A 25,245-nucleotide genomic window follows, 5' to 3' on the forward strand; every position below is an offset into this window, starting at 1 on the left:
AGGGAGGCTGGCACAAAGAAGCAATCAGACAAGCCCCGGCTTCTCCATAGTGCTACACCTGCACCTGTTTTCACAGCAGGAACTTCTTTATCAGCCTTAGAAACTTACAAAATGGAAGAGGTTGCCTCTAATCAGTTCTTTTGCATCCAGCCTTTGGGGGTAGAGATACATAAGCCAATATCAAAAGCTAATTGCCCTCTTTCCCTGGAGAACCAGTGAGCCCATGTGGGTCGGGGCAGCTACAGGTCTACCATGGGGCGTCGACATGACCGAGCTCCTTGGCCTGTGAACCAACTCCAGCTGTGAGGGTGGGAGTAGGGGCGGCAGTGATGGCTATAGCTGGAACCAGGGGGATGGGAGCTGCATTAGCATCCTCCCCACCACTGTCGGGGAGAATGCATGAGTTGGCTCGTCAGGTGCGGAAGGAGGATGAATGCTGTTTTGATTGCTATAATTGCGGCAAATTGGACGCTTGAGAGTGCCTCTTTAACAAGAAGAATCTCATGGATGAGACTTAGGGAAGAGGCCCCTCTTCGGATCCCTCTCCTTTGTCCCATGTGTATGAGATAATTCCCCAGCCGTTATGGATTATGAATGAGCTGCTAATTTTAGTTGTGCAAGCCAAACAAAGACCCTGGTTGGTAGATCCGGAAGGTGATTCATCTGATATGAGGTTTGTATAGTGGAAGTTAAAGGTCCTGATAGGCACCCCTGATTATTTCAAACTTTCCATCCAAAGAGCTGGAGAATTCCTTGAGTGACCATGTCAGCACTGGCAACCAAACATGAACTCCAGTACCTTCTTTTCTGCTCAAGGTCTTTCCGTCTTGGCAGTGCTGGGTGTTTTGAGTGGGAGTGTCCTCTTTTTGTTCTTCTTGATTGGAAAGGATCACAAAGGCGACAGTGAAGCCAAAGTCAGTGAAAGACCCAAAGTAAAAGCCACAGAGACTCAACAAAAACCAAGTCCAGTGGTCTTTGAAAGCCTCTGGGAGAACAAAAAGGAGGTGAGAGGATTTGGGAACCCGAGTGGAATAGTTCAGGAACTTTTGAAGAAAGTTGAGGGAACTTTTGAAGAAAGTGACTGGAGGGTCCTGCTTCCTTTGATTGGCTTCTTTATTGTTTGTGAGTGGTTCTGGGCTTGTGGGACTGAGTGCTGCAGGTTTGGTCCTTTTTATTTTATTTTTTTTAAGTCCCCCATAATAGTCAAGAGAGTATTATACTGTACTTAGCTGGCTTTACTTACTTGCTCTTTCCCTTCAGAAACTAACTCTATTTTGTTCGGCCTTAAGGTGACCAACTTACCCCCATTTGCCAGACACTTTCCAGTTTCAGCACTGGAAGTCCTGCATCCTGGGAAACCCTCAGTTCCAGAAAACCCATAAACCCTACCTTCCCAGGGTGGAGTACCGAGGGATTAGAGCGCAGAAGTAAGAGTTGGACGTGATGAATTTTGGCTATTAGGAAAAAGGCCCGGACATTATTTTGATAACCCACTTTCCATCAAGCTCTATCCAAACATGGCCACTGTCCCTCTTTTGCAGCATGTGTCTCTCTAGCCTTTATCGTACTTACTGATCCAGTTGTCTTCCCTGTGAGCAGGTTGAGAGTAAGGACTCCTACCTGCCCAGGGGCCGAGTATCTGACACCTAGAAGGTCCTCGGTTAATGTATTATTGAAGTAGATCCATCACCCCTTGGGGCTTCTGTCTGTGGGTCCAGAGACTATTCAGATGGATACCCTCTTAAGATCATTGTGATAACCAGGAGGCTTGAATAGCATGAATAGAAAACAATAGGTCCAGCCCCTTGTCAATCTTCTCCTACAAATTTGTTGCGTGACTTCGAATAAATTACTTTCCCTCTCTGTTGCAGTGTTCTGATGGCGGTCTTGCACTATATCCACTTAGCTAAGCTGGAACTATAAATCCTACAATTCCCTTCTCTATATGGTTTCACGTTAGAGTTGGCCGCAAGTTAGTGTTCCGAATCAGGGTCATGTGAGCTTTGGAAGGGGGACATGAAGGGGAGACAGTTCATCCTTTTTGTACTCTGAAAGTCGGTGAGGGCAGGCATGGCTTCAGTTCATGCACATCGTCACCAATCTAACAGCTTACCTGATGGCCATGAGGTACAGATGGGCCCTCGGCTCTTCCGGCACCAAAGATGCTCTCCTTCAACGCCTCTGAATCACGGGTCAGGTGTAGGTGCTACTCTGTGATGCGGGGAGTCAGCTCATCTTGTGGGTCAGCAGCATCATTGAGATTGAAGGAGGGGAGAGACAGATCCCCTTCCAGCTAAATATTACAGATTCTCGTCTGTTCTGGGTATCCGTACTTTATGTCTATTTCCTTCTCTATGTCTAGCCCTGCAGACTTCAGGCCCAACACCAAAGGCAGACATTATAGACGTAAATAGTCAACATAATCAGCTCCCACAATTGCATATGGCCTAATCCTTGCAATCTATTTCTTATTCTATCCCACGCAAAGCAGTTCTGCTTCTCTGAATCCTGAATGATACAAATACTATCTACTGAATGCTGACTATGATGATTTCCCTTCTCAATGATTTCCCTATATTAATTGACCTAAACCTCACGAAACTTCTTGTAATGTAGGTATAATCCTATTTTATATTCTCTCCCTTTCATAGATGGAAAAAGCATAGAGAATTTAGGTATCTTGATTGTACCTATGATTGTACCCAAATCAGACAGCTTGTAAGAGGCCGAGCCAGGATTTGAATTCTGACAGTTTGCTAGAGTCTATGCCTTTATCCACTATATGGTACTGTGTCCTTTGTGGAATGAAAGGTTGTTCTAGATAACCTTGAAGTCTTTTCTGGTCTTAACACTCTATACAATCGGTTCTGTATCGAATGTTGAACCCCCAGAATAGGATGTCACTTTTGAGATGCAAGAATCATCTATGTAGAGGGGCGCCTGGGTCACTCAGTCAGTTAAGCGTCCCACTGTTGGTTTCGGCTCAGGGCATGATCTCATGGCTCATGAGTTCGAGCCCCACGTCAGATTCTGTGCTGACAGCACGGCGCCTGGTTGGGATTCTCTTTCTCTACCTCTCTCTCTGTCCCTCCCCTGCTCTCTCTCTCTCTTTCTCTCAAAATAAATAAACTTTAAAATTTTTCTAAAAAGACCCGTCTATGTAGGAATCACCTGGAAAACTGCTTAAAACACAGATCCCCTGATTTCCATAGGTCTGTGGGGTGTAGCGCTGGTGATGGTGGAGGGATGGTTCCTGCACACTTAGAAGTTCTTCAGGCGGTTTTGATGTACACTGAAATTTGAGAATCATTTAGTGCCCTAGAAGAAAAACAGAAAGACAAGTGCGTGCGCGCACACGTGTTAAGCATGGGGAAGCTGAAGTGAGTCCATTTAGAGATGGCTTCTCCTGCAGGTTTACACTTAAATGGAGGCCGAGCTCCAGCCTCAAGGCTCTAGTCAAGAAGGCACCCTCGATGGAGTCGGTGGTATCAGCAAACTCTGGCAGGATCTGCCTCTGCTCCTCCAAGAAGGGCCCCTGGAATCACCTCCGGAGAGCTCTTCGGTGAGACAGATCGTCACCACCCTGCCCCATGCTGCAACCAGGAAGCATTCAGAAGGGCAGCAGCTACAGGGGCAGCAGTGCCATTTGCTTCCTGCCTTTCTGCCCAGCCCTCTGTTGTCCGCCCCGGGTTGGTAATGACAAGTGTCTCCCTCCCTCTCCATGGGCTTATCCGTCATTTATCTTCTCTTGGGAAGTCAGAGTCACGCTGGCTGGAGATGAGTGGAAGCTCCCCAAGAGTGGTCTTGTTTATTACCGGCCTCTGGGCCCCAGACACCCAGAGGCACAGCAGCCAGAGGTGGCCCAAAGTGGGGTTAGGAAAAGGCACGACAATGGAAAACCTCCTCACCACTGCTTTGCCTGTGGTCATCATTAGCAGGCACGTGGGGCTAATAACGAAGTCTTCCTCCATGCAGTGATGGTGGCCTCATGACACCAGCATCCTTGCTGCAAAGCCAGTGAACAGGCACCCTCAGGTCCGAGATGGTCCCCGCTGTGAGGAGGGTACTGAAGAGTTTGCAAAGGGCTTTCCCATGCGCTGCCTCATTTGAGCTCCCTCCCACCAGTGTTGGAATGAATACCTTAAGGAGCTGAGGACCTGACGGGAGAAAATGTTAATAATGAATACTTTCCTATCTTGCTTACCAAACCTCTCTCACAAAATGTGTACTTTGTTAAAGCTGTATTTCAATTCCAGATGTGATGGAATGAGGCAAGTACTGGGTTTTAGCCAGGTGCCAGCTACTACGTTTGGCCAACTGCTCAAGCGGAGTCATTTAGTTCATATGGTGCCCCGCAAACAATATCATCAGTATCATGAAATAAACGGGAAAACTGAGGCTCAGACAGTTTACATAAAATAATCTCGCGAGACTTCGAGAAGGGACCAGTGCACCTGCATGCTGCCATTACAGGCATAAGCCAAGAAATCAGCTGATGACCTCAAATTCATCTTTGCACCGGCCTCCTGATGGTGAACTTCTTAAGATCGAAAATGAATCTACATTTTCTCCTGGGCTGAGTCTCCTGGTTTCAAAAGGAAACCAATCTCAGCTTTCTTGACTTTGGAATCAGGCTAAACCTGGAGGGTGATTCTCCCTTTGTTGTGGAAGAACTCTGACCCTTCTTTGTGTTGTTCAGCTCTCCTGAGAGGACTTGGCCTATGGTTGCTCCATCCCACATTGGTTTTCCTCCAGGGGAAGGAAGAAAAATATCTCCCCACTCCATTTTTTACTCCTTTTCAGTCCCATCCTGGATGGCCCCATCCCAGGCGCAGATGCATGTACTTAGAAACATGAATTCTAGGTTTTTCTATTCCCATTTTGGGAAGATATTTTAGTAGAAATTTAAGTCCAGTTCCTACTTAGTGCAGGAATCACCTCCAGAGTCAGGGAGATCACTATGTGGTCAAGTATCCTTTCCCTTTGCTGGACATTTTGAATTCAGTAATATCTCATCACCCTCTAACACTGTAATGCTGCACAATAACGTTATAAGATGATTAGCTCAGAACAGAGACTATAAATTATTTGAGGACAGGAATTATATCTGGTTTGTCCACCCCCTGATTTTTGAGCTTTGACCCACTACCTAGCACATGTAGTTTCTCTTCACATATTTGTTGAGTGAATAAATTCATTGGCTTCCTCTTGTTGGACTTGGGTTGAAGGAAAGATTAAGAATGAACTGATCCTAAGAACTGATCCTAAGAACTGATCCTAAATCTTGAATTCTGTTGTTGGACAGTTTTAGGGACTTCCAAGGAAAATATATGACAGGTATCACATGACAAACTCTTATTTTTTTTCCAAATTCTAGTGACAAAGAAACAGATCAAGAGACTTACCTTGTGTCCTATTCTCAAACCTAAATCTGAATCACACAGCTTCCCATTCCAAAGGGGAGGAAAGGCCTGCCCATAACTTGCCAAACGTCACCAAGAAGGAATTTCCCCTGAACAGGCTTACATCTCTATAAACAAGACCAGTCAGTGCTCTTGGCCTTGACCATTCCATAGTAACAAGCCTTCTTAATTTGTTATTTAAAGCTCTCCATGGTCAAACTATTTCAAAGACTCTCATCAAACTAACACAGAATTCAAAACCAACCTCCGATACACCCTCAAATGAGTCCTCCCACATCCAGCTGGACTGGTCTACTCAGTATGTGCCAAGCACCCCAACACATTCTTCTCTCCTAATCTTGGCTACTAAGTCCCCCCCCCCCCACCGTCGTTGTTTCTTCGACCAGCCCAGTGTTCCTCCGCTCCCTGAATTCAGCCTTGACTTTTCCTCCTCAGATGTAGAGGAAGACACCAAGGAAAAATCACCTGTACTCTCTCTAACCCAAACCTCCCCTGCCAATCAGTGCCCAGGATAGGGGTGCCCTGAGTTCAGTGAGAAGAAGGATCTGGATTCTACACTTTCTAATTATAAAAATTGGGCCCACTCACTTTACCTTCCCAAATTCCATTGTCCTCCTCTAGAAAATGGGGATAATTTCTACTTCACAAAGTTGTATGTATTAAGTAATACTTAGTGTTCACCCAATAGGCCTTTACCAAGGGCTTTCTAGAAGTCTGATGCACAGTGACTGATATAAAGTAGGTGATTACTAAATACTACTGGCTATTATATTAAATATTTATCAAGTAGTTTTGTAGGACTTGTCTAGTTAGGGAAAATAATTATTAGGTTGAACATAGAATCTGCTTCCAGAGCCTTCTTTTCTCCTTGTCTTTGTTTGACTCAGTACTGGACACAAAAGAAAAGAAATAGAAGCAGATTGATGACTTAACAGTTTATGTTCAATATCCCATATGTTATCCACATTGTGTGTCCAACCATTTGGAATCCTATTGGATGCACGACTGAAACATCTGGAATCAAAATAGTAGGTGTGAGTACGAATGTTTTCCTTTTTTTTTTTTTTTTTTTTTTTTTGCATTGGTCAAGTAACATTTTTCAGGTGACATTTCATTAAACCAGCCTGAAAGTCTATCTAAGAGAACAGACTTGTGACAGACATGGTAATTAGCTTGAAATATGTGAAAGCCTCTCATAAAACATGAATTAGACCTTGTCTGTGTGTCCTTAGGGGAGAATCACCACTGGCAGGTGGACGTCCCTTCAGAATGATGTGTATGTGTCTTTGGTTGGGAGTGGGAACCACTGACTTGACAGGCTGGGACACAAACTGTCATGATTCCAGCAGGGATCAAGACTGAGAGAAAGAGAAGTAAAACACTTTCCATTTAATAATGGAGCTTCCATTGACTCCACTTCTAAGTGAGCAATTGATTCCATTTTTAATTGAGTAAAACCCATTTTACCTGAATCACTCCCAGGAACTTCACAGACATACTTAACACGTGCCTGCACACACACACGCACACTCGCACACAAAACTGATGTTTGTCCTTGGGAGCGAATCCTATTTTAATAGGTCCTATTAAGAGGAACCGTCAGCTACAGCATTCACAAGAGAATAGAGAAAAGGAACCCTCAAAAGGCAGCTCCACGTTCTGCTTCCCCTAGGGACCCAGCACCCATCCTGTGCCCGCCTGTCTATGAAATTTGATTGATGACCACCATTATGAGGGTTTGGATTGCTAAGACCACATCATTAAAGCTTAAGTCATTTTATATCAGGAAAGGGGGGGAAAATCTTCCTCCACGAAGAGGAAAGTTTTCCTAGAAGGAGGTGGGGTTCGAGTCGAGATTTGGATGGAGACCCTTGGACAATGAGACCCCTGATATGACAGAGGAGGAAATAGTCGAATCTGAAGATGCAGGTCCCAGGCTGAAAACTTAAAAGTGGCCACAGAGGCTCTTCACATGTCTTTAAGTGTCTTCATCTTTGAGATTTAAGGCAACGTTCACCTATGCTACAATTATACTTTCCTCCTCTCTATATATAATTCTCTTCCAAAATCAACAAAAATCTTTAGAAAAGAGGGTTGTCACTATAGACCCAGAAATACTGGTCTCGAGCAAATGAAGAAACAGTGGTGAGAGAGGAGGGGGCGCCCTCGTGCCCATCTGTACCTTCTGCTGTCTCTATGTCCCTTCTCTACAATCAGTCTGACAGGGTGTTGCTAGACAAAAGAACCATCAAGAGAGGCAAATAATTTCCCAACCTGAATTGGGCTGGCTTTGTGATTTGCTTTGACCAATAGAAATGTGGCAGAAACAATGTGCTCTTTTCAATAGCCTTAAGAGACCCTACTCCCTTTTCACCCCCTTAGAAAACTGCCTCAGAGACCACCAGGGGAGGAATGTCAGTTTAGCACAATGAAGAAAGGGCAGGCATGTGAAGGAAGGCCAAAGAATCCCAGGCAACTGTCAGCACTCACTGCAGAACATGAGAGTGAGGTCATCTTGCCCTTTCCTCCCCAGCCCAGCTTTCCATCTGAATGCACCACGTCGAGGCCCAGGAGAAACCAGCAGAGGAACGTCCCTACCAACATTCAGAATCATAACAAATGACGATTTGTTCTTGTTTTAAGCCACTACGTTTCAGGGAGACTTACTAAGCATCAGCCCTATTGGAACATGAGCCCCAGATGATGCCCAGGGGAATGGAAGACCAACCATAGAAAAGCCAGAGGCACTAAGAGAACTCCCAGTGCCAAGCAGCACTCCAGAGGGGGCATAGCCATGAGCAAAGAGAGGAAGGAACCTGCATGAATTAGAGAATGCTGCTCTCTGGAAGGAGAAAGAAATCGACTGAGCAGACACCTAAGGCACTAATGAAAGAAGGAACGTTCTAGCAGAATTGTTTAAGAATGGAATGGACTGCTTTATTAGGTGCTGAGTTCTCTAGCATCAGGTGTATTCAAGAATAGGCAAGAGGGGTGATTGAAGGGCAGGCTTAAGCACTATGTCATTGGCTCTCTGAGATCACTTCCAACACCAGTCATCCGTCAGGTTCTCTAAGTCCTATTTGAGAAGATGGCAGCATAAGCAGAATGATGTCAATAAATCTGTCATGTTATCTTGAAAAGAGACTCTGGTTTAACAAAAGCAGCAGTAAAGTGTATGTGAGCGAGACAGCTCCTCTGCGTGTGTGGTTTATGGACATTAATCTGGCCAGGCTGGTCGGAACACACACACACACACACACACACGTACCCACAACAGCCACCAAAGGACTGTGAGAATGGTTACTGGAAAAACATTCAGCTCAAAAACGAGGCCCTTGGGCAGACATTACATCTTTTTTGAGTCTCTTTTTTGGTGGTCAGGCCCTGTTGTTGCCATTAAGTGAATTTGAAACACGATCATAATAATGACAACAGCAGTAATAATAACTGGAACAGGCACCCAGCTCCCCACTGGCCTCTTACTGCCTGCAACAGATCTGCCGTTGAGATGAGCTGTCTCTCTCCCCCCTTCAGAAAGCCTTCATGAAATGCCGAGCCATGTGTTTGGTGCAATAGCAAAGCGTCGCTTCCACCCAGAAGCAGGTGGACCCTCTTAAAATCTCCTTATAAGACAGGCTCCAGGCTTGATGTGTGCTCATCACACTGCCTTTCACGGACACTCTAAGGTGGAGAATTAAACCTTGTAACATGCTCGTCAAAGGCTGTGCTGATTTTCTTTTTTTTTAAGGAAACGCAGCGAGGCTCCCAAGACTCAGTTTTCTCATTTCTAACTCCATCTCCCCACCCTCACTGGGTAAGGAGAGCTCAGAAGTAGAAAACACTTGGAAGAGAACAATTTGAAATTCCATCAACAAACTCTTTAGGGTTTAACTGCGTGCAGGAGAACCGTATTTCAAAGCAAATAAAAAGGAGCCCGGCAAAAATATGTCCAAGGGAAGAAACAAAGGGTGACTAGTGAGAAACACGCACTTAACTGTTCTCAAAACAATTAAACCTCAGGAATAAATAAAGGTAGGGTCTTCCCTTGAGAAATAGAGCCTGTTCAACCAGAAGGCTGGTAGTCCTCTCCTCTTTTAATCTGAATCTTGCCTGAGGGACAGTCAACCTCCCAACAGGATCATTGCCTCTTGACTCTGAAAACTTACGGGGGAGAGGAGGGACACGATGGAAGCAACAGAAAGAATCTTTGCCCTAGTCCGGCCACTAGCTTGCTGGGTGATCTTCAGAAAGCCACTTGCCCTCTCAGAACCTTGGATCATTGGTCTGTAAAGTGGAAAGGTTCCTTGCAGAATTATGAACTGGTGAAATCGGTGCATCACAGCCTCTCAACTTTGCTCTGTGTTTGCAAAGCATTCAAAGGGACACATACTGAATGAACCCAATTTTGAGATCAGAGATGGGCCGTGTAGGGGGTGGGGCTGGTCAAGGGAGGCTGCCCCTTACCCACAAAAAACACATGTAGGACCAAACTGTGATCTGCTGTTTGTACCTTGACTGTCACTCTTAAAGGAACCCTCCTGTTCTGTGCTGGGAAGCAGAGACCTAGAGAAGCCACAGAGAGGATGGCCAAGCTTCAAGGGCCAGGGGAGGACAGTGGGGTTATGATGGCCCAGTGAGAAGGCACCAAGCTGAAATGCAACATATAACTTAAGGTGGCCCAGAATCAGATGAAGCACCCAAAAAAGCAGCTAAGCTGTGATTAAGACATCATGATTTCAGTTGTGCTCCTGAAACTAATAGAACACCGTATGTTAATGACGCTGGAATTAGAAAATAAATCAGTAAGACTTAAAAGAGAAAAAGAAATTGCGATTTCACATTTGTGCTCCTTACCTGGAAAAGCTTTATGGGATCGTTCCAGGCTCCTCCAGAGTCCAGTGCTGTGTCCTAGAACGAGAAGCACAGGAAGCTGGCCGTTGGGTTTTGACGAGGGAAGGGAGTTAGCATCGTGTTGGGGCTGTTCTAATTGGGAGGTAAGCCCCGGGTGTCAGCCCACAGTGAGAGGCAGGCTAGACATCAACCCAGTCAAGGTGTGCCAGCCAGTGTCATGGCAACGATAATGAACTGGGGGCCTCGAAGACCCACTACTTAGTTCTAGCTCTGTTGGGCAAACCTCTGAGCTTAGTTTCTACACCTGTAAAATGAGACGATAATCCTAACCTTGTTTTTCCCACAGGGTACGGTTGTAATGCTTGTGTGAAAACATGAGTGGGAAAGTTCCTTGTCAACTACAAAACCATGAAATAATAGTCTCGACAAGACTGTAAAGATGTGTGAAGAAAAGGAAGAGAAATTTGGTGAATTCCTTCCTGGGTTCCCTCCTTTCATGAGATTTCAAACATGGATAAGACCATTTGCAAAATAAATCTCCAACATTCCGAGGGCCTCCCTCCTTAATATATGCACACCGAATAGAGTAACCTCCATTCTACAAAAGCAGAATCTCCGATGTGAAGATAAAAGACTCTTGATGACATCACTTTACCAACCATAATATAAGACCTGATGCCCTTCATGGTGCATTTGGGCTGGTGGGGTAGAAACGCACACTGGCAAATGTGTCCTGCCCTCGACAGAGCACAAAGCAAGGTCCAAGCCCGACAGAGACACATTTGCTTTGGTTTTCAAACCTCCAATCTTTTCTCAGGGGGTCGAGAAAGGAACTGGTTTACTGAGAAACTCCCAACCGAAGAGCAGATTTGGGCCATAGCTTTCTAGATCCTCAGCAGACCCAATCCTGGGACCCAAAAGAAAAACTCTGTCTCTTTAATAAAAATTCCTCAGATTGTTGAATTCACCACCAGCCTCTGAGCGTGTGCCCTGTTAACTCTCCTGGTGTGAGAGCCTTTCAAAGGGAGAAAGAGCAGGATTTTTTTTCAGCTTTATTGAAGTGCAATTGACAAATACGATCGTAAGATATTTAAAGTGCACGATGTGATGAGTTCATATACATATACACTGGGAAAGGGCTCCTCTACCATTGAATTAATCAATCTCTGTCTGGCTTATTTCACTTACTTCACTTACGCATTAGCCCAACGCCCTCCACTTCCATCCATGTCATCACAAATGGCAGGATTTCCTCCTTTTTTAAGGTTGAATAACATTCCATTGTGTGGATTTCTTTTTTTTTTTAATTTTTTTAATGTTTATTTGTTTTTGAGAGAGACAGAGGGGTGAGAGCAGGGGAGGGGCAGAGAGAGAGGGAGACACAGAATCTGAAGCAGGCTCCAGGCTCTGAGCTGTCAGCACAGAGCCCCATGCGGGCCCGAACTCACGAACCGAACCGCGAGATCATGACCTGAGCTGAAGTCGGACACAGCCGACCGAGCCACCCAGGCGCCCCTCCATTGTGTGGATTTCACATTTTCCTCACCGTTCACCTGTTAACAGACACCTAGGTTGTTTCCATACCTTCGCCATTATAAATAATGCTGCAATAAACAGGAGGTGCAGATATCTCTTCAAGATAAAGATGATGTTTACTTTGGAAACATACCCAGAAGCGGGATTGCTCCATTATATGGTAGTTCTATTTTTAATTTCTTGAGGAAGCTCCATACTGTTTCTCATAGTGGCTGTACCATTTTATGTTCCTGGCAACAATGCACAAGGGCTCCCTTTTCTCCACATCTTCACCAGGATTCGGTATCCCCTTACCTTTTTGAAAGGCGAATTTGAGGAAGACCTGTAGAGAAGGCAGATAGGGGCCCTGGTCTTGCCAGCCAGCTGAGAATCCGCTTGAAAAATACAGTTGTCTTCAAGGAGGGTTGACTGAGCGCTGAAATCTGAAGGGCAGCCTGAGAAGAAAGACTTCTTTGGTAACAAAGTATAATTTACACAATCAGATCTTAGGTGTACAGATACATTTTACTTAGTATCATTATGCTCTGGCCTGGAAAACTTTCCTTAACGGTTCTCCCAAGTGACGAATTCTTTCAGCTTTCGTTTATTTTTATTTTGCCTTTCTTTTAAAAATATTTTCTTTGGCTATGGATTTCTAGGTTAATGGGTTCTCCATCTGCCCGCCCCCAGCACATTAAGAGGTTATTCCAATTTTCTCTGATTTGAAATGAGAAACCCGTGGTCATTTTTATAGGTATTCTTTTGTTTTTCTATAATGTCTTCCTCCCCTCACCCAACCCCCACCTCCGCTGCTTTTAAGATTCCTTTTAATCTTCTATTTAGCACATCTTGGTCTACAGCAGTGTGATTAGAACATGGTGTGATGTGTATGTAGGGGGGGGTGTATGTGTTTATCCTGCTTGAAGTACACTGAGCCTCTTATATCTCGGAGCTTACGTTTCCCATGTCATTAAAATTTCTTCAACCATCATTTCTGTAAGTATTTTCTCTCTTTTGTCCCCTCTGGTACTCAAGTTGTGCATACACTAGACTCCTTGATGTTGTACCACAAGGCAATCGTCTCTGAGATTCTGTTCATTTTTTTTTCCTGCATTTTATCTCCCTGTGCTTCCAGTCATATAATGTTGTTCTCTGATTTCAAGTTCATCAACCTTTCTTATGTATTATTTAATCAGATGTTAAATCCCATGATTGATTTTCATTTCAAATATTGTATTTGTTAGTTCTAGAGTTTTCATTGTTTTCTATCTTAAGTTTTTCTTTCTTTCTTAAGATTCCCTACTCATTAGGTTGAGGTTTTCCTTTGCTTTATTTGTTATAATCATAAGCTGTTTTAAAGTTCTTGTTTGCAAATTTTATCATCTTTCTCATTTCTTGCTATGTTTCTCTGTTCCTGATTTTTTCTTTTGGTTATGGCTCATATATTTATGCTCATTTACATACCTAGCAAATTTGATTGTGTGCTTGTCATTGGTACTACATTTTTAAAGGATTTTATCTTCTTTTATAAGAGAGTTTAGAATTTTTTCCAGCAGGCGTTTCAATTGCTCATGGATCGACATAGTCCTTTCAAGATTTGTTTAGAAACATTTAAAGAGCCAGGCTAGGGGGCGCCTGGGTGGCTGAGTCGGGTGAGTGTCCCACTCTTGATTTCAGCTCAAGTCATGATCTCCCAATTTGTGAATCTGAGCCCTGCATTGGTCTCTGCACTGATGGTGTGGGACCTGCTTGGGACTCTGTCCCCCTCTTTCTCTCTACCCCTCCCCCCACTTGCTCACTCTTTCTCTCAAAATAAATAAAGACAAACTTTAAAAAGTAAAGAAAGAAAGAGCTGTTCTAGAATGACTAGTGCCCTAGGGTTAGACTAATTCTGGCTTCATGCTGTTTTCTCTCCACATACACAGGTTAGTATCCAGCTAAAGGTTTAAGGGGTTCCTTGAGCAGAGTTTTAGAGCTCCTTTGTACTTAGCTCACTTCTCCCACTTACCCTGTCCCAGAAAATCTAGCTGCCTCGGTGGCCCTGAATTCTGACCTCTGTCTTTTCAGCTCTGTGAAGCAGCTATAGTCTGTTGGGGCTCCCCTCTCCAAAAGGGAGCCATGCTAATCATGGGGCTGACCTTGTTTATTTACCATCTCTCAGAGATCACAGTCCCGCACTGCCTTTGGTTCAACATCAGAAAATGGTTATTTATATAATTTGTCTTGGTTTCTATTTATTTCCTACAAAAGGGCTAGTGTGGCATCTGTTACTCCATCAGGGCAGGAAACAGATGCTCCGCCAATCAGAGTATGTGACTAGTTGGTACCGAGTGCTGTGTTAGTCTTTAACGTTTTACAAATAAACAGCACATCCCCAGCCTTATTACCTGGTGGAACAGACAGTTATGCAATTTTAGTGTCCGAGGAGATTTAGTAGAGGCACGTACTGGGTGTCATAGAAATTAAGAGGAGAGAATATTTAACTATCTGAGGAAGTCAGGAAAGACTTCCTAGAGGAGATGGCATTTAAGCACGGGATTTATATTTTGCTAGTTGGGGAGTAGAAAAACACACTAAGCAAATGAACAAATAAAGTGTGTGTAGTAAGAAGCACCAGATGACTGTTAAACAGGTTGTATGAGGGTGAAGGAAAACTGTTACAATGTAAAACTAGCCAAACTTCATTTAGCCCGTGAATGTCACATGAAATAGACTGGCTTATCCTGTGCAGGAATCCATAGCATCATACTGATTGAAAGCAAAGTCTCCATGAGACCCTATCCATAACTTACTGGCTGAGATTTTGGATAAGTTTATTATAAACCTTAGGGTGTTGTTTTCCTTTAATTTTTGAAATAGTATAATCTCACAAACTACCGTATTATCCCAATGATGGTTAATGTACTTAATGCTGGGAAAGCACTCAGCTCAGTGTTTGGCATTTAAGTGCTCAAAAATGGTAGGTGCTTATGTGTGTTATTTCTACAGGCAGATGGAGCTAAAGTTGGTTTGTGAGGTGGTTTGTTTTGTGAATAGGTATGTATTTTTAGAAAAAAAAGAAAGAGCTGAACGAGGGATAAATTACATGTAGGAGAAGGATTCAAGACCAGAATGAACAGAATATGGAGTGATCTGGAAGGTACGCTCAACAGAAGTCAAGATCCATCTTCTGTGGGTGGAAACATGGCATGGTCAGGGCCTCAAACTGTGACAGATTGCTGTGGCCCTGTTGGGATGTGTTTCACCTGCATTTGTTCTTGAGCAAGGTGCTCAGTGACATTTAGTAATCCCTAGACAAGGAGGTATCATTACCAGGGGCGATAGGCTCATTCATACATTCATTTAAAAGCATTACCTAATGCGAGCCTTTTTGCTATTTGTGGAGGATCGTATTTTTCAAAATGGCCACAACAATAACGCTGATCCCACTTTCTTCTTACTATGCGACATTGACACTGTACCCATTAAGTCTGGGTGGGCTCATCACTGGAGCAGATACGGAGCTATATGACTTCCGAGCCATGGTCATAAGAGGCAATACGGGCGATACCTGATCCTCTTGGGACTTTCTCTTGGAACTCAGTTTGCCATGTCATGAAAAAAAAGAGCCCATGTGGAGGGGCCATGTATAGGTTTTGTGGGTGACGGCCCCAGCTGAAGCCCGACGGTGGGTACCAACCTCGAGACACGTCCGTGCCTGAAGACACTAACAATTCTGCCTCCACTCCTCAAACTACCTCTGATCCACTGTGTGAGGCAAGAATGTGCTGTCCTTGCAGACAGCCCCTGCCCAAATGCTGAGTTATGAGCCAAACAAACCAAGGGTGTTGTTTTAAACCACCAGATTTAAGATTTAAACCACCAGATGGCTTGGCAAGCAGCAACAGATAACTGGAATACTGTTTTATATTTTCTCCCTCTCACAGGTACTAAATGCACAACTACTAGCATTTTACGATCCTCAGTTTGAAGACATGTTTTGAAAGGGGTCCCAGGGGCGCCTGGGTGGCTCAGTCGGTTGAGCGCCTGACTTCGGCTCAGGTCACAAGCTCGCAGTTTGTGGGCTCAAGCCCGGCGTTGGGCTCTGTGCTGATGGCTCAGAGTCTGGAGCCTGCTTCTGATTCTGTCTGCGTCTCTCTCTGCCCCTCCCCCGCTCACACTCTGTCTCTTGTCTCTCTCTCTCTCTCAAATATAAACATTAAAAAAAATTAAAAGGAGTCCCATATTCACAAAAAGAAAATATGAAGGCCACTAAACTAAGAATTTTAAATAATCAAGTGTGTCAGAGGCCTCTATACCAACGTTATTGGTTAGTTTGTTCTGAAAAAAGGACTGTTTTCTACTTGCAAGAAACCCAAGAGTTTCCTGAGAGTGGATTCTATCTCCCATAGCAATTATCTTGACAACATATTTCCCTTTTACTCATGATAATGCACGTATTTTCCTACCAAGGCATAATTTGTTTTTTAAAAACAAGAAAATTATGCCTCTCTTGATGTCGACAGAACCAGGTGAGCTTAAGTAATTGGGAAAACAGGCGTCTTTTGAAATCATTTCTGCCAATTTGCCACCTTTCCTTCCCGCCTCCCTGTACTTCCTCCCCATAACTCCTTGCCCGCACTCTCAAATGTGGTCCCAGCCGTTGGCAGGAAGAGCCAAAGACTAGGCTTCATGGAGAGAGAAAGACTGAGAAAACCAGAGCTGGAACCATCCCCAGTGGTTTGTCCCATTCGCTTTGAAGGTGCCTCGTGCGAAGGCAGCTGTACTGTACGTGGCTTGAGAGAATACCAGGTCTCCCAACCCTCCAGAGAGTTTTGTTGAGGCCTTCCAGACAAGGAGGGACTGTGTAAACTTGGGGATATCACAGGGAGATACAGCGAACATCTTTTCCCAATAAACACCAGGACGCATTGATCCAATTAATGGTCGGACAGTGGGGCAAAGCATTTGAACCCAAGACCCGTAGCCTATCTGTTGCGCTGAGAGAGAAGAGTAGAGGGAAAATATTCAACAATAGCCCAGTTGTTCCAATCCACATAGGGAATATCCCACCCCATTCTAACATACAGCATGCATCCAACAAATGGCCCAGAATTAAAAATATAATGAATAAACAAAAACCTGTTTTTATTTCTGTGCAAATACAAATATAGTTCCCTGTGAAACCCAGAAGTTTTAGAACCCATTAATTTTTTTTTTTACATCAACTGAATTCTTATATTTGCATGTCACTTATACACTTGGCATGCATATATCAGGAATTCTCAGTGAATTCCCCCAACTGACCACTGCACAAAGACTTGGAGTGTTCTCCCCAAGGGGAGGTAAAACTCGAACTGAGTGTTTGTTGATTGAGCATTAAAACCAGGAAATAATGGTTCGCTGTTACGTTTTAAAACAGCTGATAAGAACAAATGGCTTAAGGCAAGCCTAATCTTTTAGGGAGTATAAGAACCCAGTTAAATCTAAGACACCCAGAAAATTCAGAAAAAGACACAGGAGCACAGGGTATGCAATTTTTATTACAATTTCAGAGAGTGCATGGACTTCATATTAAAAACACCTCTCTAATGATGATGTATTCTACACAGAATAGGAGCTAACTTCTTTGGATTTAAAATCAGTCACCATTCATTGTAAGTCTACTATATGTCAGGCACTGAGCAAAGCCTTCCAGTCCTATTTTATCACAGTCCTGAGAAGCAGATAGAGACTGCCACAGGTTACGGATCAGGAACCTTCTTTCTTCTCTCATCTTTGCCCCATGACAATTATTAACATTCCCAAAACTCAATGTTCTTCCAAAGAACACATTCTGGGAAATGTTAATGTAGTAAAAATCCTTTATTTTGAGAGTAAGAAGCTGAAGTCAAGAGAGAGACAGAGAGGGGCCCCTGGGTGGCTCAGTAGTTAAGCATCTGACTTCGGCTCAGGTCATGATCTCACATTTCATGAGTTCAAGTCCTACATGGGGTGAGCTCAAGCCCTGTTTTGGGTGAGCACAAACTGCATTTCAGGTGAGCCCCGCTTCTCTCTCTCTCTCTACCCCTCGCTCACTTGCGTCCTCTCTCCCTCACTCTCTCTCAAAAAAAGAAGAGACAGAGAGAGAGAGACAACAAGCCTAAAGTCAGATGGTGACATGGTACAGGTTGGGCTTGGAACTCATGTCTATCTCCCAGTCCTGTGCTCTTTGACTATATCCATCTACTATAAGAGAAAGGCACATATATACCAACACCGGTCAGTTATTTGTTGAGGGCAGTTAAGCAGATGGGGAGATTCATTACCTCCAGCTTTTTCATCCTCCTTCAGTGACCAAAGCAGGCTTCAGTGGCCAAAGAAGGCTGTCAAAGAAATGCAAATGCTGACAGTTGAAAGTCCCTCAGCATAGACAGAAAGTGAGGGGATAGTTTCGAGCTACCGATAATGTCTGCTACGTATGTGTATCCATGAACATGTCAGATCTGTGGGCTCGTGCAAGGCATGCTCGTTTGTGAGTTGGGAGTCTTGGCTCCTCCTTTCTATACAGTTAAGCCCTGTGTGGGCCTCTATAACCAAACACCATGTGGAGACTCCGAGAAGTGCTTCTGGAGACAGCAACCAAGATAATGAAAGGCTTGCGAAGCCAAGAAAGATGGTGGCTTCTGGATTTACGCAGCCTGCAGAAGGGAAAGTTGAAGCAGAGCTTAATTTGAACCCACTGAATGCAATCGCCTTGCAAATTCTGTCGATTCTGCATCCACGACGATTTCCTTTTCCTCTCCTCAGTCCTTTGCCTAGGCTCTTGACGTTTATCACCTAACCCAGTCATTTTCAACACTAGTCGATCTAAAGCTTCTTTTTCTAAAAATAAATACAAAACAAATAAAGAAAAATAACGTGTTGTTGATGCCCTCCCTAGTCTTTGGAAGTGAAAATCACACCCGATACACTCTATCAACACACGTCATCTCACAAACAACAACATAATGCCCTGAATTTAACACATGAAGACGTAAAAGAAAGTAATTTATAACCAAGTAATAAGAATAATATATTCCAGTAAACTAGTGTACATAATCAAGTAGCAAAATGCTTGCATACTTTGAGGGCTATAATTACAAAGGCATACTAGTACAGGCGTGTTGGGTGAGGAGTCAAATACCATTAGTGGGTACATATGTAAAAGAGCGCTAACTGCCTGGCTCTGACGTTTATAAAAAGGGATGTTCAGGGGCACCTGGGTGGCTCAGTTGGTTGAGTGTCCGACTTCGGCTCCGGTCATGATGTCTCAGTTTGTGGGTTCGAGCCCCGTGTCGAGTTCTGTGCTGACAGCTTGCTCAGAGCCCGGAGGCTGCTCCGCATTCTGTCTCCCTCTCTCTCTGCCCCTCCCCCGCTCACACTCTGTCTCTCTCAAAAATAAATAAGCATTTAAAAAAAAATTTTTTTTTAAAAAGGGATGTTCAATTTTCATGTGAAATTCGGGACAATTCTTAGCTGTTTGTAGCTCTCCTATGCGGTGCCAGATGTCTATCCCCCTTGGCTTCTGTTCACTGAACACCAGTGGCAAACTATAAGACCCCACAAAATTTCAAAACATGCCTTAAAAGCAATATTACCCCCACCGAACCACTTCCATGGTCCCTTCAGTCCAAATTCTTTTCACCTGGGAGAGACCTGGATGTTGGTCTGGCTAGCAAGGGTTTCAGGAATTTAGAGGCAGAGCCAGCAGAGGTTCTGAACTATTCAATTCCAGGGTATATCACTTATATCTTTTCATAGACATACGATGTTTAAAACAAAGAAGTGTATAAAACCAAGAGTTTATATATATATAAATATACATATATATTTATATATATATAATATTAACAAACATATATAAATATATATATAAACAAATATATATATAAATATATATATATTTATATATATATATATATAAACTACATAAATCAGGCTAATTGCTCTGAGAAGCCCTTGTTAAGCTCTGGGTTTCACAGAAGTATGGGCATACTGTGAAGTTTCCTTACATATGCACTCTTTCCCAGTTACTCGGGCAGTGAGTGAAGCTGGTAAAGGAGTCAGCAAGAACCTGGAAGTTCCTGGTTCGGGTGCTTGTGCTCCCTCTCTGGTTTCTGGGTCTGGGTTCTTGGGTATGCGGTCGACCAGGGGCTGTTTGCAGACCTGGTGCAGTCAGAAGCAGTGGAATATGGATAGGGTGATACGAAGGACAGCAAAGGGAAGTGTGAAACCATAGGGCTGACAGCTTCCTCCTCTGGGAAGAGCCCCAAGCAACAGTCCTCCAGGTTCCTCGGGGATAGGTGGTACCTCAGAAAAGCCGAAGGGCATCTGGTGCTAGAAGTCATGTCCTGGTTCTTCGCACCTGTCAGCATATGCCTCCAACTCTCTGTCAAACTCATTCATCCAAGTTTCCCTGATGACCAAGGAGAATGAATGTGGATACCCCACAGAGGGGTGGATATAAGGGTGGAGTAGAAGGGAGGAGTTGAAAGAGTCCTAGAAATTTAAAGTAAATGCTGCAAACATAACTTCTTTGAAAACTCATGCTTTATCTTTTAAATTTTTTTAAATGTTTACTTATTTTTGAGATGGAGAGAGACAGAGCATGAATGGGGGAGGGTCAGAGAGAGGGGGAGACACAGAATCCGAAGCAGGCTCCAGGCTCCGAGCTGTCAGCACAGAGCCTGACGCGGGGCTCGAACTCATGAACTGTGAGATCATGACCTGAGCCGAAGTCAGAAACTCAACCGACTGAGCCACCCAGGCGCCCCAGGGCTTTATCTTTTAAAAATCTATTGTTTTTATATTTCCCAGTACATCACAGTATTTATTTTTTATGCCTGTTTGTGTGTGTGTGTGTGTGTGTGTGTGTGTGTGTGTATCTCCCCCACTAAAGCAGCTTTGAACAAAACTAACACTCCAAGAATAGATGTGATATTTCTCCTATAGTTTCAAGTCACCACCAGTGGGTAAAAACACCACAAGTTGAAAGACGCTGAGATTACATTGTCGTTGGGAGGAATTTAGAACAACTCAAGTCTTATCCAGTTACCTGTGGCTCTTTGAGGTACTGGGGTAATCATGGTGCTTCAGAAATAGGGACTTGGCAGGAGAAGAAGCCACACTTTGGGGGGATGTTCCAAGGAGCATAATGTGGTTTTGCAGAGCACATCTGCAGTGACACTGGTGTGGGAATAGACCTTTGATTTTAGGACCCTTCGATTCTATGTGGAAGTCAGTATAGATGGTTCATCGATTCACCCAATAATTATTTACTGAATCCCTATTCAGAAATGCTAGATACTATTGGGAGCTAAGGCGGAGAACTTAGAACTACCTCTTTGAAAAAAGGACAACATGGGCCATGGTTAGAGAGCTGATGGGTCATGAAGGAAAAGAGAAGTTTCCTTCATGGGCCTGGTGGTGGTGCAGATAGTTGGGAAGTGGAACAGAGAACCCAGGTCCACTGTGAAGTCCTCCCATGAGTGGATGAAGAGATCTTCAGGTTTCTAGGGATATGCTTGACTATAAAAGTTTGGGCCTGGGTACCTTAGCTTGGGTTTCAGGACACCTTCTGTTTCTGGTTAGAGTAGGTAGGGTTGGTTATGGCAGTCGATCAGGGCAGTGACACACACAGGGGTGGTTCATAGCTATAGGCTTCCGTAGCCAGTGGAGATGGTCCCAGACCTAGGATGGTTGGACTTTACAATGGTGTGAAAGATGTACATGTTCAATAAAAACTGTGCTTCAGGTTTTGGATTTTGATCTTTTCTCAGTCTTATTGATATGCACAATAACTCGCTTCGGACACTGGGCAGGGATTGTGAACCCCAGCTCTCAGTCAGCTACAGGATCACGATGGTAAACGGCCAATACGCTGACAACCATTCTGTACCCAGATGGCACTTCTGTCTTTCATTTTCAGTAAAGTAGTCCATAAATTACATGAGATATTCACCACATTAATTCTGGTGGCTTTATGTTATGATGATTTATGAATTAGGGCTTTATGTGAGATGATTCTGCCCAACTGTGTTCTCAGCACACTTAAGGTAGGCAAGGCTAAGGTCTGATGTTAGGCATATTAAACGCATTTGCAACTTACGATATTTCCACTTAACAATGGGTTCGTCCGAATGTAATGCCATTATAAGTAGAAAAAGACCTGTATATATTCTATGAAGCCGATCTCCTTCAAAGCTATTTCACCTCTGGGCTTTTAGAGGAAAGCATCTGCTTCCAATATCCACTGAAACTGTGTCCTTAAAAGTCACCGTCAACTCCACGCCATGAAGTGTCCGCCTTTGTTGTACGTAACTAAGGTGAATTTGGCACTGCTAAGCACTTCCTGGCTCTGGCCATTGGCTCCTTTCACACCATACCGCCCTGGTCCTCCTCCGGAGTCTCAGCTCCTCACTTCTCACTTTCTTCTACTTGCTCACTCTCTCCTTCCTGGCTGAGCTTTGAAACCAACAAGCCTAAGGTACAATGCTAGGCATCTTTCTCTCAAAATTCTTGCTCTAAGTGCATCTACCTACCTGGATTTTATTACCAGGTATGCAGGATTTTATTCACATGTGATTGCATTTCCCTCCCCCCACCCCAGCAAACTCTTCCATTTATACAGCTGCTTGTTCCACATATTTGTTGTGATGATTCACAGGCAGTGGTATGCTGGAGCCAGCTACTCCTGGATCGCCAGAGCCTGTTGCTAAATTTTCAGAAATTTTTCAAGCTGCTTGTTAAAGCTGTTGATGTGATGGAAGCATTTACGGCGTGAAAATCAAGAAATGCTACAATGAGGGCTCCCCAGCCATTTCCTCTCCTTCTGAGAAATGGTTTATCGTACACGACTGCCACAGGCACCTTTAATTCAGCATTTCAATAATGCCCCATCAGTATTCTTCCCTCATCTCAAACCAGGTCTGTTCCAGCATTTCCTCCCAGAATCGTGAGGGAAACCGTCCTCCACCAACTTGCTTCAATTGAAACGTTAGGGACAACGTGATTCTCCCTAATTTCTTTGTTTTTACCATTTCTCTTATTTTTTTAAATCTGATTCTATTAAGATATAATTTACATGTACTAAAATGTGGCCATTTTAACGATATAGTTTGGTGAGCTTTTGATAATTGTATATACATATGAAACATCATCTCTATCAGGATAAAGACTATTTCCACAAGCAAGTCAGTTTCTTCATATACCTTCATAGCTAATCACCCCCACACATGACCTCAGGTAACCACTGATCCACTCATAGATTAGCTTTACCTGCTTTAAATTTTTATAAAAATGGGAAGTATATATATATATATATATATATATATATATATATATATTCTTTTGTGCCTGCCTCCTTTTATTCAGTGTCATGTTTTTTTTTTCTTTCTTAGATTTATTTGTGTTGTTGCATCTCTGTGAAACTTTTCCTTTTTAACGTGAGTAGTATTTCATCATATGTATGTACCACAATTTGTTTATCCCTTCTTCGGCTGGTGTATATCTAGATTGTTACTGGTTTATGTCTAATATAAATAAAGATTCTATAAAGATCTGCACACCAGCATTTTTATGAGCACATGTTTTCGTTTCTCTTGGATTTGCAGATGCCGTAAGACTCTTGTAGGAAGGCAGGATCCAAATGGTCCCGCTGGTATCTCTTTTCATTTCTTTGACTAGTGACAGAATAATGTATTATTGCTTTCCCCATTTTCTGAAAGACATTGTATAGGATTGTTATTATTTCTTCCTTAGATGTTTGAAAGAACTCACCAGAGAAGCTATCTGGGTGGGGATTTTTCTTTGTGGAATATTTTAAATAAGAAATCCAAGTATTTTTTAATAGGTGTAAGACTGTGTAGAATTTCTATTTCCTCAAGTCAGTTTTGGCTTTTTTTTTCCCCCAAAAGTTTCTTATGTTTCATATCAGACATTGAATTTTTTTTGGAATCAAGTTGTTCACAATCGTTCTTATTATCCTTTTAGTTACTGTAGCATCTGTAATAATGTACCCTCTTCCCTTCTTGACATGGATACTTTGGTCTGCTCCCCTGTTTTTCTTGATGAGTTTAGATAGTAGTTATTAGTTTTGTTGAAATGTTGTTGCAGCAGCCAATCAAGAGGGAGATACACTAAGCGGCAGGTCATAGCTGTGGGCCTCTGCAGCCAGTATACATTCCATTGGGAGACCTCCTTTATGAGCTACTGTCATCTCTGGGTTTCTAGATGAAGATGATTTGCCTGCAGCTGGGACCTGACATTTACAGAGTCGGCTTTCAGTTTCATTGATTTGCTCCATGATCTGTACATTCTCTGATTGATTGTCACCCTTATTTCTACTATTGTATTATTTCACTTACTTTAGGTTGAAATGTCTCCTCTTTTTGTGGCTTTTTAATATGGAAGCTGAAATCATTCATTTGATTTGTATTATTTTCTACCTAAATCATTTAAAGTTCCACAACCTCTTTTAGGTACTGCGCTACCCACAGCCCACAAATTTTGATATGTAGTCTTTTTTGTTTCGTTCAGTTCAAAATACTTTCTAATTCTTCTCAGCGTTTCTTTTTTTTTAACCCAAGAGTTACTTAAAACTATGTTATTTATTGGGGTGCCTGGGTGGTTCACTTGGTTAAGTGTCGGACTTCAGCTCCGGTCATGATCTCACGATCTGTGAGTTCGAGCCCCATGTCGGGCTCTGTGCTGACAGCTCAGAGCCTGGAGCCAGCTTCGGATTCTGTGTCTCCCTCTCTCTCGGCCCCTCCCCTGCTCTCACGTTGTCTCTCTATCTCTCTCAAAAATAAATAAACATTAATTTTTTTTTGAAAAACGATGTTGTTTATTTTTTAGATATTTTTGTTTTTGATTCTAATTGACTTCTGTACAGAGAATGTACTCTTTTTGATTTCAGTCTTTTAAGACTTACTGGTTTTAATCAACTGAAGGATTCACCTTGTTTATTTTCCTGCTCCTAGTGATGGTCCTGTGATGTTTATTGTTCAAGGTCTGAAAGCGTTCTTTGTTTTTCATATTTTTTCCAGTTTCCTACACTTTCTAGTGGCAGTGCAAAGTCCCATGTCTGTTACTTTGTGATGACCCCAAGCCTCCCTGACTTACTGTATCTGGCTCACAAGAGTTAACTTCCTTTACTGTTCATTATCCATCAGATCTCAACATTCCCCCTGAAAAGTCCCCCCTGACTGTTCTCCTCCCCTGAAACCTTAGCCAGAACCTCTTTTGTGCGTGTATGTTTTTCAGCATGCACGAACCTACTGGTATGTATCCCACTCTATTGTATTTGCCTGTTACTTTTTTACTTAATTCCCATAAAGAGTATATATTTTACATATACGTTTGAACCATATGAAATCTCTGCTATTGACCATGTTTTTGCTCTGCAAAACTAGCACTTTCCCCTGGCTCAAACCAATATGTATCAAAAACAATATTT

At 43.2% G+C, this 25,245-nt stretch overlaps 2 long non-coding RNA genes across 2 annotated transcripts in view; one reads left to right on the forward strand and one right to left on the reverse strand.

Moving 5' to 3' along the window:
• The window catches only part of LOC128315219 (uncharacterized), a 35,823-nt gene extending 26,334 nt beyond the window's left edge, over positions 1-9,489 (forward strand). The window contains exon 5 of the long non-coding RNA XR_008297756.1: positions 3,413-9,489. This is a non-coding gene — a long non-coding RNA (uncharacterized LOC128315219). The remainder of the gene's footprint in view (positions 1-3,412) is intronic.
• LOC128315220 (uncharacterized) overlaps positions 1-11,049 on the reverse strand; it is a 30,780-nt gene extending 19,731 nt beyond the window's left edge. Inside the window, exon 1 of the long non-coding RNA XR_008297757.1 lies at positions 10,278-11,049. This is a non-coding gene — a long non-coding RNA (uncharacterized LOC128315220). The remainder of the gene's footprint in view (positions 1-10,277) is intronic.
• Positions 11,050-25,245: the final 14,196 nt, after the last annotated feature.

Source organism: Acinonyx jubatus, chromosome C2 (genome assembly GCF_027475565.1).
Source record: "Acinonyx jubatus isolate Ajub_Pintada_27869175 chromosome C2, VMU_Ajub_asm_v1.0, whole genome shotgun sequence".
Classification (NCBI taxonomy): domain Eukaryota; kingdom Metazoa; phylum Chordata; class Mammalia; order Carnivora; family Felidae; genus Acinonyx; species Acinonyx jubatus.